We start from the raw sequence: 15,101 nt of genomic DNA, 5'->3' as shown, positions 1-15,101 counted from the left end.
CTTGAGCTTATTATCTGTTGACTGGTCAAACAGTTCAGACTCATTTCTGGGCAAGCAGCATTCTGAGTCAGGCCATTTCTGGTTACATCTGTTCTCGGAGTCAAGCTTGGAATCCCGTCTTGTCTCCTGGGCAGGCCTGGATGCAGTCTCACCGTGCCCTGTGAGAGTTAAAGCTACAGTGACTGAGGGGATAGGTCTGCTGCTCAGAGTCCCCTTCTCAGTCCTTGGTATCTAGCCTGGACATTAACTTGGGAAATAATGATTACCACCTCAGTTACTCAAAGAACTTATTTCAGCTACAGGCCAGCAAAGACAGAGGCTCCACAAATAGACATTATAGGTTGACCCCTTGTTTGTTCTGGGTAATCTTGGGCAAGTGAACTCTATTTACCTTGGTTTCCTGATCTCTAAAATTGTGAAAATATTACTTACCTCATAAGTTCAAGGTGAGTGTTGAATGAGTAAAAAGACATAAAACACTAAGCTTAATGCCTTACCCAGTGTAACTAGGCAATGAGCACTATTTGTGTTGTTATTATTGATACAAGTAGTTTTCTTTATTAAATTTTGGCCATATTTAAGAAGGAGAGTTTCCTTATTAATTTAGAAAGTAGCATGATTTTGTCAGATGATCAATAAATTTTAAATTGAATAAGTGGATTAATTAACAAATGAGCAAGTAGAATGGATATGGACCCATGAGAGATATAGTTTAGCACTGTGGATTAATAAGTTCTTAAGAATGTTCTGTTTAGCTGAATTCCAACATGTACACACAAGCTGTAACTACCTGTCATATAATTATGGTTTTAATGTTCTCCAAAATCCATTTGTTGGAAACTTGATTCTCAACAAGGTTGTGCTAGAGGGTGTGGGCTATTGGGAATGGTTTGGGTCCTGCAACCACCACATTCATGAATGGATCAATGCTGTTTTTATGGCAGTGAGCTCCTTACAAAAGGACTAATTTGGCCTATCCTGGTCTCTCTTTGGTTCTCTCTTTATCTTTCTGAACATGTTATGATTCAGCAAAAAAAAAAAAAAAAAAAAAAAAAAATGCCTGAGCCAGATGCCAGAATCTTAATCTGAACTTCCCAACCTCCAGAACTGTAAGAAATAAATTTCTTTTCTCAATAAATTAACTAGTCTCTGGTATTCTCTTATAGCAGCACAAATCAGAGTAAGACAATAACTTATTATCAATTTATGTGTATTTTAACATGAGACCATTTTTTCCATTCTGATAAGAAATTAGGTTAGGTTATTTTCCCTCACTTTGTCTGGAAATTGAAAAGATATTCATCTGTCATCTCTAGGTCATAGGTTGATGCATTTACCTAGAAATCTGTAACAAGGGTGCCTTCAGAAAAGAGAATATCCCAATATTCTTGGTAATCTTTCTATGTTACATTGTTCAGTGTCACTTAAGAACATGTTATAAGCCACACTTCTTGTGTAGTATAGTGGTTGATACCAGAGTTCTTTCTTAAGAATGAATGCACTTAACCTGTATAAGAAATATGGAATCACTGTGCCCTTCTTAGTGGGGTGATAAAAATCATGATATCAGAAAATGATATGAGAACAGGAAGTCTAATGGGGTAGAGCTCGTTAACACTTGTGGCAACCAGTGGGGGCAAATTAGTGGAAGTGTTTCTCTCTGGACTTTCTGGAAACCCATAGTTCAGACCTGGACTTGACTGATCTAGTTGTCAGCATATGATTGGGCAGTGTGAGGTATTGCCTGGGCCACGGTCAAGTGCAAAATCTCTATTGCCAGGAGACAACCACCATGCAGAGGGAAGGAAGCAACCTACCTTGACCAAGGACTGTAGCATCCTTGGCTTTAGTGTAAGAATCAAGAGCAGGAGTAAACAGCAAAGAATCTCCTGAGACCCAACAAAGATTTCCCTTATCTACCCAGGTTTCATATCTACACTTGCAAAGGGATTTTAGAGGAGAAGCCTTATATAGCATTTTTATTTGTTCTAAAGTCACTTTTGACACTTAATTTTATTTCTTCCTTGACATTCCCTGTCTCTATGAACCTAAGTCAGTGGTGCCGATTTCATCAACAGAGAACTGTCCCTTTATTTTATATACAGAGAGGGAGGTAGCTTCTGGTGTAGTATGTGGCAGGAGCTTCTATTGGGTATGATTCTTGTCATAAAACTAAATTGACATTTTGATGTAAATGACTGTCATGTCAAAATATCCTGTCTGAATCATCTTTACTTTTAGTGATGAAATGCCTAGCAATTATTTATCTAATTCTCTATGTATTCATCGATAGAGATTTTTATTATGTCACTAAATTATTTTCCATCTAACTTAGAGGCCAAAGTCCTCATAGCTTTTTGCCACCACTTTATTTCTTGTGTTTCTCTTAAAAATCTTTAGTCTGTAAGAGTTAAAATGTTAATAATGCTTTTAAGATAGTAAATGATTTTTAATTTTTTTTGTGTGCTTTTGTGTACATTCTAACAGTATACAAAGAACCTCCACCACTTCCGTAATCAGAAAAAACTATTAGAATAATAATGGTAGTGCAAAAGAAAATCTCAATGCTTCCCACGGGGTCCTCCTCTGGCTTTTTTCCATGAAAACATTTTCTCTCTGCATGTGAATCACAAAAAATTGTTCAGTGTTTTGTTATTCTTATTTCCATCAAGTCTTTTTTTTTTTTTAATTTTACAGAATCCCTACCTCTTCTCATCCCTCCTGTTGCTACAGTGGTAATAAGGGGTAGTCCAAGGAGGGGACTGTGGAATACTTTGGTCTAACTTTATGACACTGACTACTAATTTAGAGACTCTACTGTTCCTCTTTCCTTTCCCTATGTCTGATCAATTAGCATTTTGTGACTAAACATGAACTTAAGAGGGGGAGATGATTCATGCTTCCCACCCCTGGTGGCATCTCTGGCACAGGTGTGGAGGTAATGCCAATGATGCTCAGTATCTTCCTCCTCTGGCCATGATAACGGAACACAACTTATTATTTTTGGCTTTACTCGGGTCTGTGTGTTAATTTTCAGCAACTTATTTTCTATCTGTTATATTTATTTCTTTTTTTCCTATCTATCTATCTATCTATTTATTTATTTATATGTGACAGCCAAATGCATTACAATTCTTATTATACATATAGAGTACAATTTTTCATATCTCTGGTTGTATACAAAGTATATTGAGAATGAATGCACTTAGCCTGTATGAGAAATATGGAATCACTGTGCCCTTCTTAGTCATTCATGGGGTGATAAAAATCACAAAAAAATCTTAGACACCAATTTGTGTCTTCATACATGTACTTTGGATAATAATGATCATCACATTCCACCATCATTTCTAACCCCATGCCCCCTCCCTCCCCCTCCAACCCCTCTGCCCTATTTAGAGTTTGTCTATTCCTCTCATGTTCCCTCTCCCTATCCCACTATGAATCAGCCTCCTTACATCAAGGAAAACATTCAGCATTTGGTGTTTTGGAGATTTCTTGGATAATTGCAAATGGAACCACCATTTGACCAAACTATCCCTCTCCTCGGTCTATACCCAAAGGACTTCAAAACAGCATACTACAGGGACACAGCCACATCAATGTTTATAGCAGCACAATTCACAACAGCTAAACTGTGGAGCCAACCTAGATGCCCTTCAGTAGATGAATGGATATATTTATTTCTTAACAACTACAAAGAGAGCAGAGATGCCTTTTCTATACCCCCTACCCTTTCTCTTTCCCCTGCTGACTCAACATCTGAGCTAAGAGTTGCTTAGTGGAATTTAATGGAATGCTGCTGCCTTGTTAAGCCTTCTCTCTTTCCCCTCCCTGAGTCTTTCTTTGGGGAATCAATCCTTGGCTCTATTGATCCTGGGACTTTACTCTATGGAGCATCTGGATGTGGCTGAGGATTGCTGGATGCCAGTTTCTCTATCCCTCCCATCGTTTGTCCCTCTCACTTTTTCAGGCAGATATACAACATTTCTGGATCCTCCTTCATTGAAGAGTTTTCACAGAAAACTAGGAAGATATTTCACAATCAGCTTTCTAGGAAGGAAAGGAAAATGAGCTGCATTTAGGAAGGGGAAAACTGCATATATTGAGACCTAAGCATTCTGCAGAGCAGTGACTGAGAGACGGATGTCCTGGGCCCATTTTTAAGCAGCACTTTTTCTCATTAGACATAGCATGATCAGAGAAGAGTCATCTATATTTCTCTCTGTTGGGACATTGTCCCCTTCCTCACTTGCCTGGCTAATTTTCCCTCATTCTTCAAGACAGCTCAAACACTGATTCTTGCAATTAGTTCTTTCTTCTGCCTTAACTCAATGAAGCCTTTCCCCATTGCCCATACGTATTTTGTTACATGGTCATCCTCCAAACACTCACAATAACTTCTTGGTTCTCAACATCTTTCATGGTAATTGTTTATTTTTTTCTACTATGTGAACATTTTCTGGACTTTTCAGTGCTTTATTTTCTTTTTCTCCTGGACACCTTGCATGGGGCTTAGAGCACAGTAGGATCTCAGTAGGCATTCGTTAAGTGGATTGTCCTTCTGTGGCAGCATCAAAGACAAGAACTCATTGTAGGGGACAAAGGTCACACTGTGTCCTAGCTGTCCCTCCATGTGATTCAAATGGCCAGTGACATCTTTTCCCTGTTGGAAGTGTGAGATGCCAAGAGCGTCAAGCTTTCCTGAAAATGAAATCTCCACATAGCCTCTAGGATTTCATAGTAGGGAGCCCATCATGGAAAGGGCTACACTGTACCATCCTGCTCTTCATCTCCTGTTGCTAGCACTTAGTTTCCTCATGCAACTTTCATTTCAGTTGTCTTTGTGATTCTTAATCTCTAATGTTGGCAAGAGGAGGGTGAAGAAGAAAAAAAAAAGTCTCTGATGTTCCATGGCAGCTTGGCAGTCACTCACAGCTTTGGAAAGCGGAGACCATCCCAGTGTTCTCTGTGCAGTGGCAGAGCTCCAAGTGTTTTAGCTCTGAAAAATGAGCTCAGTTTCTGTCTGTGAGCTAACATATGTACTTTGCACACACTCTGGTGTTGACTATGTGAAGATAGTGTCCTGGAATAAAAACGCCAGAGCTGAACAGGCTCCTTGAGATCATAGTCTCATTTTTCAACAGCAGAATGTGACAGCCAGAGAAGTGAGATTGTTTGCTCAAGGTCACAGAGCATTTGGTAAAAAAAAAAAAAAAAAAAATGGGAGTAGGACTAAGATCCAGGTCCTGTATCCAGTATAGTGCTCATTCTAAATACCACATGACAATCCTTGTTAGCCTTGAAGAGGGATCATGGCTTAGAATGGTGTGGGGAGAAGGGAGTGGATTTCCCTTTCTACAAAAGGGTGGGGGAATTGTGCAAGTACTTGTATGTGATCTTAGGCAATTCTGGAACCTCTCTGAGCTTTAGTTTCCTTCTCCTTAACATGGAGATCCACAATAGCTACCCTACCAGCTCTTTTGATGACCAGGTGAAATCATGTCCACATTGTGCCTGGCACAGAGCCTGGCCTTAGAGGATGCTCAGAGAATAAGAGCCATTATTACAAACAAGCATGTTGTCCAGCTTTGCTCCCACTCCAGCTCTGAGAGCTTCCCAGTGGGCAATCAATGCAGCAATCCACTAGCTGCAAAGCAGTGGAGCAGGACACATTTGAGAAAGGTTTGAGAGCAAATCTAGTATGTAAGAAAACAACTAAATTCCCATAAAGCCTAATTATTTGCACAGTTTATTAATAGCTCTGCTCCTGCCCCTCTCCCCCAGCAACAAATTAGGATCTGACTTGAGGTACTGCTCTGGATAGGGAAAGCCTTGCATATTTCTGCAGGGGGTAGCTCCTGCATAATGCATCTGGCATCCAAAGGGAGCCTGGATGGCTGCCTGCTTTCAGCTTCCCTTTGTATCTCCCATCATTGCCCATAACAGCCTTCATTATGATTCGGGTCCCCTTTATTGCACATATAAATAAAATCTGACAAAATTGTGAGTAAATCCTTTAGTGGTAAAAGCTGATAGAAAAGGGCAAAAATTAATTTTATGCATGAAGAATCTCATTAAGTAGCTTCATGAAAACAAAAGGAACTGGCATCAGAGACTTTCAGATGTGGGCATCTCCAATCTACATGTCCCACATCCTTATCCACAGAGGAGTCAGTCAGTTTATGCAGCCACTGTTGGCTCTGAAGATCACAGAGGTCCCCAAAGCTGCATTTTCTGGGAAAGTCTTAGGTTTCCTAGACAGGCAAAGCATAGCTTTTCTGGGCACTTCTTCCTTCTACTCTTGCTCTCCAGGGAGCAAGCTAAGGAAGGACTTCTCTACTCTGAGTGAGGCCCTGGAGCAAAGCAGCAGGGATCACAGCTGGGGAGAGTGCATTGCCTGTTCTAAGAAGACAGCCTTCAAGATACCTGAAGCCCATTCCATCTCCTCTGCTGTGGGCCCTACAGTGCTATTTTTAACCTCCCACTGCTTTCCAGGAGGGAGAGAAGGATGAGTTGAGGAGCTGAGGGATGAAATACAGCAGTGAGGTGGGGTGGTGCTTAAGCAAAGCCAGGATTTATCTTCTGGGAGCAGGGATTGTACAATGGGTTCAAACGTGCTGCCTGTGAGGCCCAAATTCCCGCAGTTGATTCCTCAAAATCATTCTTGATTTATTGATACCACATCGAATCACTGCATTCCCCCTCTGCTTTTGATTCATATTGTGTGGAATCAATGATCCATTATATGTGGTTTGTTTCCTCTCTTGAAAATGAAGATGTCGACATAAAAGTAAAAATAATCTGTTGGGTCCTTCTATAAGCATTGTCTGTTCCAGGCTTTGTCACTCATCAGTGCATGATGGGTTGACTCTGGGTATAAAATAATTCATCCCTGCTCACTTGGGGTTTCAGTGTAACCAAAGATCATTTCATACAGAAATTGTTTATTACAATTTTAGCTGGTCAACTATGTAAGTACTCTGCAGTGGTTGGTGGAAGTCTGCAAAGAAGATGAAGTTTTAATAAAAGATGATGTTCTTAAGTCATTTTCCAGCATTGATGAGTGTCTCACACAGAATTGTCAGAAACCACGGGGGCTGTGCTGGATAGCAGAGAAAACAAGCAACAGCAACAACAATGAAAACTAGAAGGACAAGAAAACAATAGGAAAAGTATCCCTTCAACAGCAGACTGTTATTGGTGTACAAATTCTCCATAGTATTTCCATCTGCAATCCCCTGAAAAAAGCTAAAGGAACACTGAACCTGCTAACATTTTCCTATACACTCGGAAATCAATAGGGCAGAAATAATGTTAGAATAATGGCCACAAGGGAGTCAAGCTCAGAAACAGCAGGAGGTGGCAGAACTGGGTTCCAATACTGACTTCATTGCTTATCAACATTGAGACCTCCTGTAAAACATTTTAGCTCTCCAGACATTGGTCTCCTTAGAGCTCCTTTGAGGATATAGATAGGTACCTAGTATAGTTCTGCCACAGACTCTCCATAAATGACAGCTCTTATGAACCCAGAGGGAGCTGAGATTGGATGTATAAGGTGAGCCAGATTGTAATCTCTGGGCCTCTTCCAATTGTGTGCATCTGACTACTCCTTCATCTCACTGAATATTTTTGGTTCCATATGTCATGCCTTCACTTTGATAACGGTACCAAAGGGATTAGAATAAAGAGAAAATACATTTTTTAAATGTCAACCCCAGAGTATTGTTTGGATACGGTTTCCAAGTTCCTTTGCAAATTGTTTTCAAAGAATTCAATTTTCTTTCTTAACTATGCTTGCTGATCAGGGCACCTGCTTTATTGGTTGGGAATGCCTCTGTCTTTATAAAATTCCATATTCATCATAAGCCCAAACTTAATTGCCTTGCTCTTAATTGCTGGATTTGTTCTTTGTTTAGACTGTGACCTGAAAAGTTATTAAAACCTCTTTAAAGTAGAAAAATATTAACCAAGTATTGCCCCTACAATTCATTAGGGAATTACTCATTTTTTATTTCGTGAAGATGGTTTTGATTAGTAGTAAGATGATGAAATCTATTTGGCCTGTTTGCTACTCTTAGAAAACTGAGCTTCAGTGCAGACTTTACACTGTGAAAAATGGGAATTTACCTATTTCTTCCCAGGTTCATTTTTGTGCTTGTCCCCCCTCATCAAACTGTTGTTTAACAAAGCTGAAAGGGATAGCATGGTTTCCTGAGCTATCTGTTTATTCCACCTCTTGTGGGACCTTCAAACAAATCTAAAATCTTGGGACTTAGCCCCAAATATTTACAATGACTTAAGAAATTATTTTAAATTATCCACGTGCTGCTGTCCTATGAATTATATTTGGAGAGTATTAAACTAGTCCAAATACTACATTTCATAATCAGAGAAATTAAGGCAACCTCCCAGGTCACAGCGGTGGACAGTAGCAGAACATGCTTATTAACAAGGTCATTCTGTATTCACCACCTAAATACTGCTGCTTGGAACAACTTGGTTCAACACTTTCTATTTGGGTTCTTAGCAATAATTTCTTTAACATATGGCTGAAGAGGTAGATGATGTAGCACTTATGTTAACTCAGAAAAGAACATTACAATTTCAAAAGGGCAAAATGCCCTGGTGATAGTAGAAGATGCCTCCAAAATAATCCACGTCTGGGGAGATGGTAAGATTCAGGAAATCTCAGTTTCACTTTCTCAGCAGTTCCTTAATTATATCCCACTTGTCCGACATATTGGACCTTGGGATGGCCAACCAAGATATCTTTGCTTATATCACAACCACTTCTGACTCCTCCATCAATGGCCCATGTGTCATATAATAGGACTGTGAATGGACCAATGTCACACCAATTTTGCTGGGAGGAGGAAAGTGGGATGCTATCCTATAATTCTTGAGAAGTCAGATCATCTCAGGTAGTAGATTCTGGACACTTTCCCCCCCTGCTTTTATCCATGTCTTTCTTTTGTTATTTTCAGAATGGTTTTAGGAGAAGCAGGTAGGATTGTTGGAAGTGCACGAAGTTGCCCAGGAACTGCAGAAAGACTGGAGTTAGAGCTGATGAAGAACCTTGACCCATCTTCATACTCCTCATGCATTCTGTATCAGCAGCAGCAAACTCCTGCTATTGGGTTTTTGTTGTTGTTGTTGTTGTTTTTTGTTGTTGTTGTTTATTTCTCTCCTCTTTGTCACAGATCTCCTTTGTCAACATGATGGCAGAAACTAATCCTTTCATATGTTTTCAAAGTTTTAATGGCTTCAATTCCCCTAAAAACACTCACTATAAAGACATTTTTTGTTGTTGTTCAGCACTTATTAAATTCTGAGCCCTGATTTCCTCATTGGAAAAATGTGTTAATTCAGCTATTAGCCTAGTGACTGGGTATCAATACAAATGAATAAAATAATGACTACTGATATTTCTTCGTTACTATTAATTATACTAACGATTTTGAAGCAGATTTTTTTTGAGGGGAGAGATTCCAAGTGTTTCTACCATTCTACCATATGCAGAAACAGATATGTTCAGACTGCAGAGTTAACAGGTTTTAAAGCTATGTTCCCACAGCACTTTGTGTTAGGAGAGCATATTTCAATCAGTGTGCTTTTCCTAATGTGTCACAGTTATTTGCTTTTAGGTCCCTCCCTTTTACCAGAGTGTTAGCTCTTTATGGGCAAATGCCATGACTTATTTCTGTATCCTTGGTACCTGGCACACAGTAGCTCTTCAAGAAATGCTTGATGAATAAATGGAGGGAGCATCTCAGGTTCAGGAAGACACTGGGTGGTTATGGGGAGCAACATGCATCTCTCATCTTAAGAAACACATAGCACTTGGGACTTCTGAGTTTTTCACTTTTCAAATTACAAATGATTGATAATCAACTTTTTTTTCTCCTACTTGCCTTGTAACTCACACTGCTATGGGTTATATGCCTTGGCAGAGAGAAGTCAAAAGCCATCCTGTCAAATTTGGCAACTTGCTCTCAATTCGGAGAAGATAATTTGGGGTTTCTCTCGTCTTCATTGGAGTCAGATGGTTGTAAATATTTTTCAGACTTCATTTTATTCTCTTCCATTATAAGAAAATAGGGAAATCAACTTAGGTTGGAGCTTGCACCAAGATGGTCCTTTAAGGCTGTGTGGTCATTGGCTACAAAGGAGACAGGTTGAAAGTAAGCTTTTTAGAATTCAGAACTTTCTACACAGATACATTATGTTGCCTTCTTGGTTTAACAGTAATTCCTGGGAAGATGCAACTAACCTATGCATTTATTCAATAAATATTTGTTATGGTTCCAGTAAATTAGGCCAAGGTTTTCCCTTACAGTTACTTGTGGAGATAAAGTGCCAGGTAAGCAGAAGAGCTTTAGCAATTCTCTGGAGCTTTAGCAGATATTTAATTCTCTTTTTCCAATTGAAGAATCAGCAAAGCAGCCTCCTGGAATCCATTAGGGATCAAATCCTGGGGCCTTGGCAGGTAAGAGTGGACTGCTCTAGATGCTGTGAGGGGGAAATCAGGCATTATGCTCTGCCCTACACATTTGCCCCACAAATGCACTTAAAGCTCCTCTTGCTAACTCCATATGAGCTCAAACAAAGCCTACCTACTTTGATTTAATCTTTTTCTTTTTACAGTTTTCAAAAGGTAACAGGAGAATTGCAAATAAAGGAAGAAATGAGGAAAATAAGATGCACCCTAAGTAGTTTTTAAACAATTCATCTGGAAAGTTCATGCACAGCTGCCTACACATCTGAAGGCCATTACCAGTTCCTGGAAGGATAATATCCCCACTTCCTGTTCACTGCATTTATCTTCTCTGCTTGGCAGAAGAAAACCATTCTGCTTTGCCTTGCAGGAGACCAGGGACCAATTTTCATCTCACCTGCTTTCATCTGAGCTCATACCACCACCTAGTAGGGCACTGGGCATGGAATGTTTAATAAATATTTGTATATTTTACTCAATGGTGTTATTTTCCCCTGTATTAATTCAAAACAAAACAGAGTCATTTGAAACTGAGATATCTGCAGTAAGGTCTATCTAGAACAGAGGATAGGAGGATTCCATACTTCCTTAATAGAACAGTATACTATGGCAATTCATAGCCATCTTTTCACAATAGGCATGACTCTTTTTATCCCCCAAATCAACACACTTGCTCCATTGTTCACCATTCCCTGATGGATATGTGTGATGTTTTGTAAAACAGAGCATTTAATTAGGTTCCTGATCTGCCACTGTGTGACTTCAGAAAAATTGCTTAGCCTTCTTGGAGTTTTATTTCCTTATCTATACAATGAGAAGGTTGGCATAGATCGCCTCTGACACTGTAATGGTTAAAATTTTCTTAGATACCAACACCACTCTGTTGGCAAGTCCCACCTAAACCACTATGCTAATAAAAGTTGGGAGGCTCCATTTTGGCTCAGAAAAAGAGTACTTGGGCCAAATATTCATGTCTATGTTCAGAGTGGAAGGAAGGGTGAATTGGCAGATTGAGTACTCTGCATATGCCAGCCAGCCATGTTCTGACCCTGACTAGCTAGGTTGAAGAGGACAAGTTAGCATAAGGCTGGTACCTTCCTTGTGGAGTTATGGAAATTAAATATAATGATGCATACTAAGGAGTTATAACAGTGACTGGAACACAAAATACATTCAATAAAGGTTAGATATATTATTATTTGTGGTTGTTAATTTTACCTTTTACTTATATATCTAAAATTTCTCTTAGCACTGATAGTTAATTATAAGTCAGCACTTGCCCTTGATAAAAACTCATATGCTATGCATTGAAATTCTTGATTTTAGATAATCCATTAAGTGTAATTAGCAATTTATTGCCTGGGGATAAGGAGTGAAGTGAATCAACAATGGAGTCAAAATTAAACCTAATATATATATATATATATATATATATATATATATATATATATATATTTTTTTTTTTTTTTGCATGGTGATGAAGATTCCTTCTTTAACTTAGGCAAGCTTTATTCAGTCTTTTGAACTTTCTTTTGGACTCATTTGTGAACTTTCTTGAGAAACTTGGTTTTAGCAAGAATATTGCCAAGTCAGTTTAGCAAGAACCACTCCCCTTACCATCAGCCAACCTACTAGATATCTGATCTCCCCAGATATATCTGGTTAAATTCGTCATCCTAACCCATCTCTCAAGTGCTGTGTGATCACCCTGTTTCAGCAAGATCTTGTTAGGCTGATTTAGCCAGAATCCCTCTTATCCCTGATGTTTCTTCTTAGCAACTTTCCATTCTCTGATTCCCACTTGGCTCCTTAGTTAACTTCCCATTTGTCCATGCTGTATATAGAGTTGAGTCTCATCACTCTATCCTACTACAAGACCCTACATCTATTGCGATGGAACTGAATAAAGTCTTCTTTACCTTTTTTTTTTTTTTTACATGCATCATTGTATAATTACTCTTTAACAATAGCAAGCTTCCAAAAAGGCTAACACTATTTCTACATCAAGTGGGCTTTCAAGCAATAGTGAACGCAACCCAGGCTCATTCTTCTTTCTGCTTTTTTAATTTATTAACTCATAAAATATATAATTAAGGAATATCTATTTTGTGCCAAACATTGTTGTAAACACTGGAGATGCAGTGATAATTAAAACAGACAAGATCCTTATTCTCAAATGGCTTAATTCTACTGGGAACATGAGATAATAACCAAGAAAACAAATTTTAAAAAGAACCCAGTCTCAGATAGTGATAGGTAGTTACGATGGTAATAAAGCAGTCATATGTTGGGGATACTTTACACTGGGTAGTCAAGGAAGACTTCTCAGGGGAAAAATATTTGCATTAACTCCTGATTCATAAGTAGAAATCATGGTGTGGGCTCCCAGGTGCTAAGCTAGTTAGTATCTGCATGATGTGAGCGCCTCACCCCAATGCAGCCTTAGCTTCCTTGGAAGGACTGAGCACCTTGATGGCACCTGAGGACCTAAGGAAAGCTGATTGATAAGTAGGAATCAATCTGCTTACCTGAGATATAAGGATGATTATTCCAATCAGAGAAAACAGCATGCACAAACACCTTCATGTGAGAGCTTAGTATAATCAAGGAACAGACAGAAGCCCAGTGTGGCTGAAGCAGAGTTAGCACAGGAAGAATGGTAAGGGCTGAGATTGGGAGTCAGGGGAGGAGGGGGCTACATCATTTTGGATATTATAGGCCCTAGTCAAAAAATTTGATTTTTTTTTCCAAAAGTACTGGGAAGTCATTTGAATGTTTTAATGAAGGAAGTGACAGAATATAATAGACATTTCTAAAGATAGATCACTTTAGATTTTTTTTTTCACAAGTTGATTTTTTGTGGACAAAAGTGACATTAGGTTAACCTCTTGCCACTAATCCAGACAAGAGCAGAAGGGGTCCAAGAGGTGGAGAAAATGAACAGACTTGGGATATGTTTTAGAGGTGGAATAAAAAGATTTGCTTCCAAAAAAAAAAAAAAAAAAAAAAAACATTTAGCATCTTGTCTAATGTGATATTTGCCCCATCTCTGGGGATTTCCTTAAAGCTCTGAGCCCATCATTTCCTCAAGTACTTTCATTTGTCCAAAAGTATTCTGCTTGGCATTCTAAAAGCCTGAATGTGTAAATGCAACTTTTGTGAGTATTTATCTTGGAAACAAAAATTGCTTACATGCAACTCACACACTGAGAAATTAAATCAATAGACAGTACCAAAATAAATGTCATTGCTTGGTCTCTTGGAGATATTGCTGATTTTTATTGTTCTTACACATGAAATAAATTACATAAAGTTCACAGCAAGTAATAAATGCCTATTAAAATCTTCAATTGTTAGAGAAGAAACATAAAGGTACCTAAGATCTTAAGAAACTCTTAAAAAATTATGAACTTCTTCCCACTTGGCTGACCCCACATATATGGATTTCTTGCTTCCTACTTTTCGTGGGACCATTAGCATTAAACTAGTCAACTTGCAATGCCCAGCTTCCCCAAAGGAGATTTTAATCCCAATGGATACCTTGCAATGAATTTATATCTGCTACATGGATTTTAAGGTGTGCTATTTGGGATTCCTGCCATTGTGGAAGATTCAAATGTTATCCATTGAAATAAAGCATACAACACAGCTTTTTTCTTCTTTTTAATTTTTTTAAGAAAATTTGTTCTAATTAGTCATATATGACAGTAGAATGCATTTTGACACATCATTCATAAATGGAGTATAACTTCTCATTCTTCTGACAACACAGGTTTTATTGGCCTCTTTCATCTGGTCACTTTCATATCTGTCTTCAATCATGTTTCTCCAGTACTCTTTTCATCATGGGCAGTTTGGTTGTTCATTTTTAAAAGTACACAAAATATAAAACATAGTTGGCTGGTCAACCAATCAGAATGTGCATTACTCAATTTCAAATATTTTTTATTAATTTTAACATTTCTTCTCCAAAGTAAGCAGATGGTACATTTATTGGAAGGATAATGGGTAGCTTTCCTAAAAGCAAAGGCTGACTAAAGACTTAAACAATGACCATAGTAGATGAGAACTACTGCTAAACTGCTAAAATCCTACCACAGTGGGAATGCTACTGGCTGCGCCATCTCTGATACTGGGTTCTTAGAGCACCTTTGGCCCTGCCTCCTACTGTCAATGGGCAAGGCTGCTGAGGCGGTGCCTTCTTGGGCAGAGCAGCCACAGTTTTCCAGGTGCTGTTGTGTTGTCTCTGCTGCCTCTGTCATCATCAAATTGAATTCTGAACTGTCCCATGTCCTTTGTGTTACACTACCAATATAAAAGTTCCAGGAAGCAACTGGCAGGAATCAGGAGAGCAAAATTGGTATTTTTGGCTTCTATAATGATAGGAAAACCAACTCAGTTTTTTATTCTGAGATGTAAATGTATGTTTTAGAAGTTCCTTGAGTGAAAACCTGTTAGGAGTAAGATTTTTAGTATATGATAATATTAAACATGTCTATATTCTTTTTTTATTTGCCTGAGCTTTTTAAAATTTGTTTAAATGTTTTCCCCACATTTTTATTGGTTCATTATAGTTGTACTTAATGATGGTATTTGTTGT

This window comes from Spermophilus citellus (assembly GCF_964194105.1).
Source record: "Spermophilus citellus genome assembly, chromosome: 1".
Classification (NCBI taxonomy): Eukaryota; Metazoa; Chordata; class Mammalia; order Rodentia; family Sciuridae; genus Spermophilus; species Spermophilus citellus.
Note: the sequence above shows the minus strand (reverse complement) of the source record.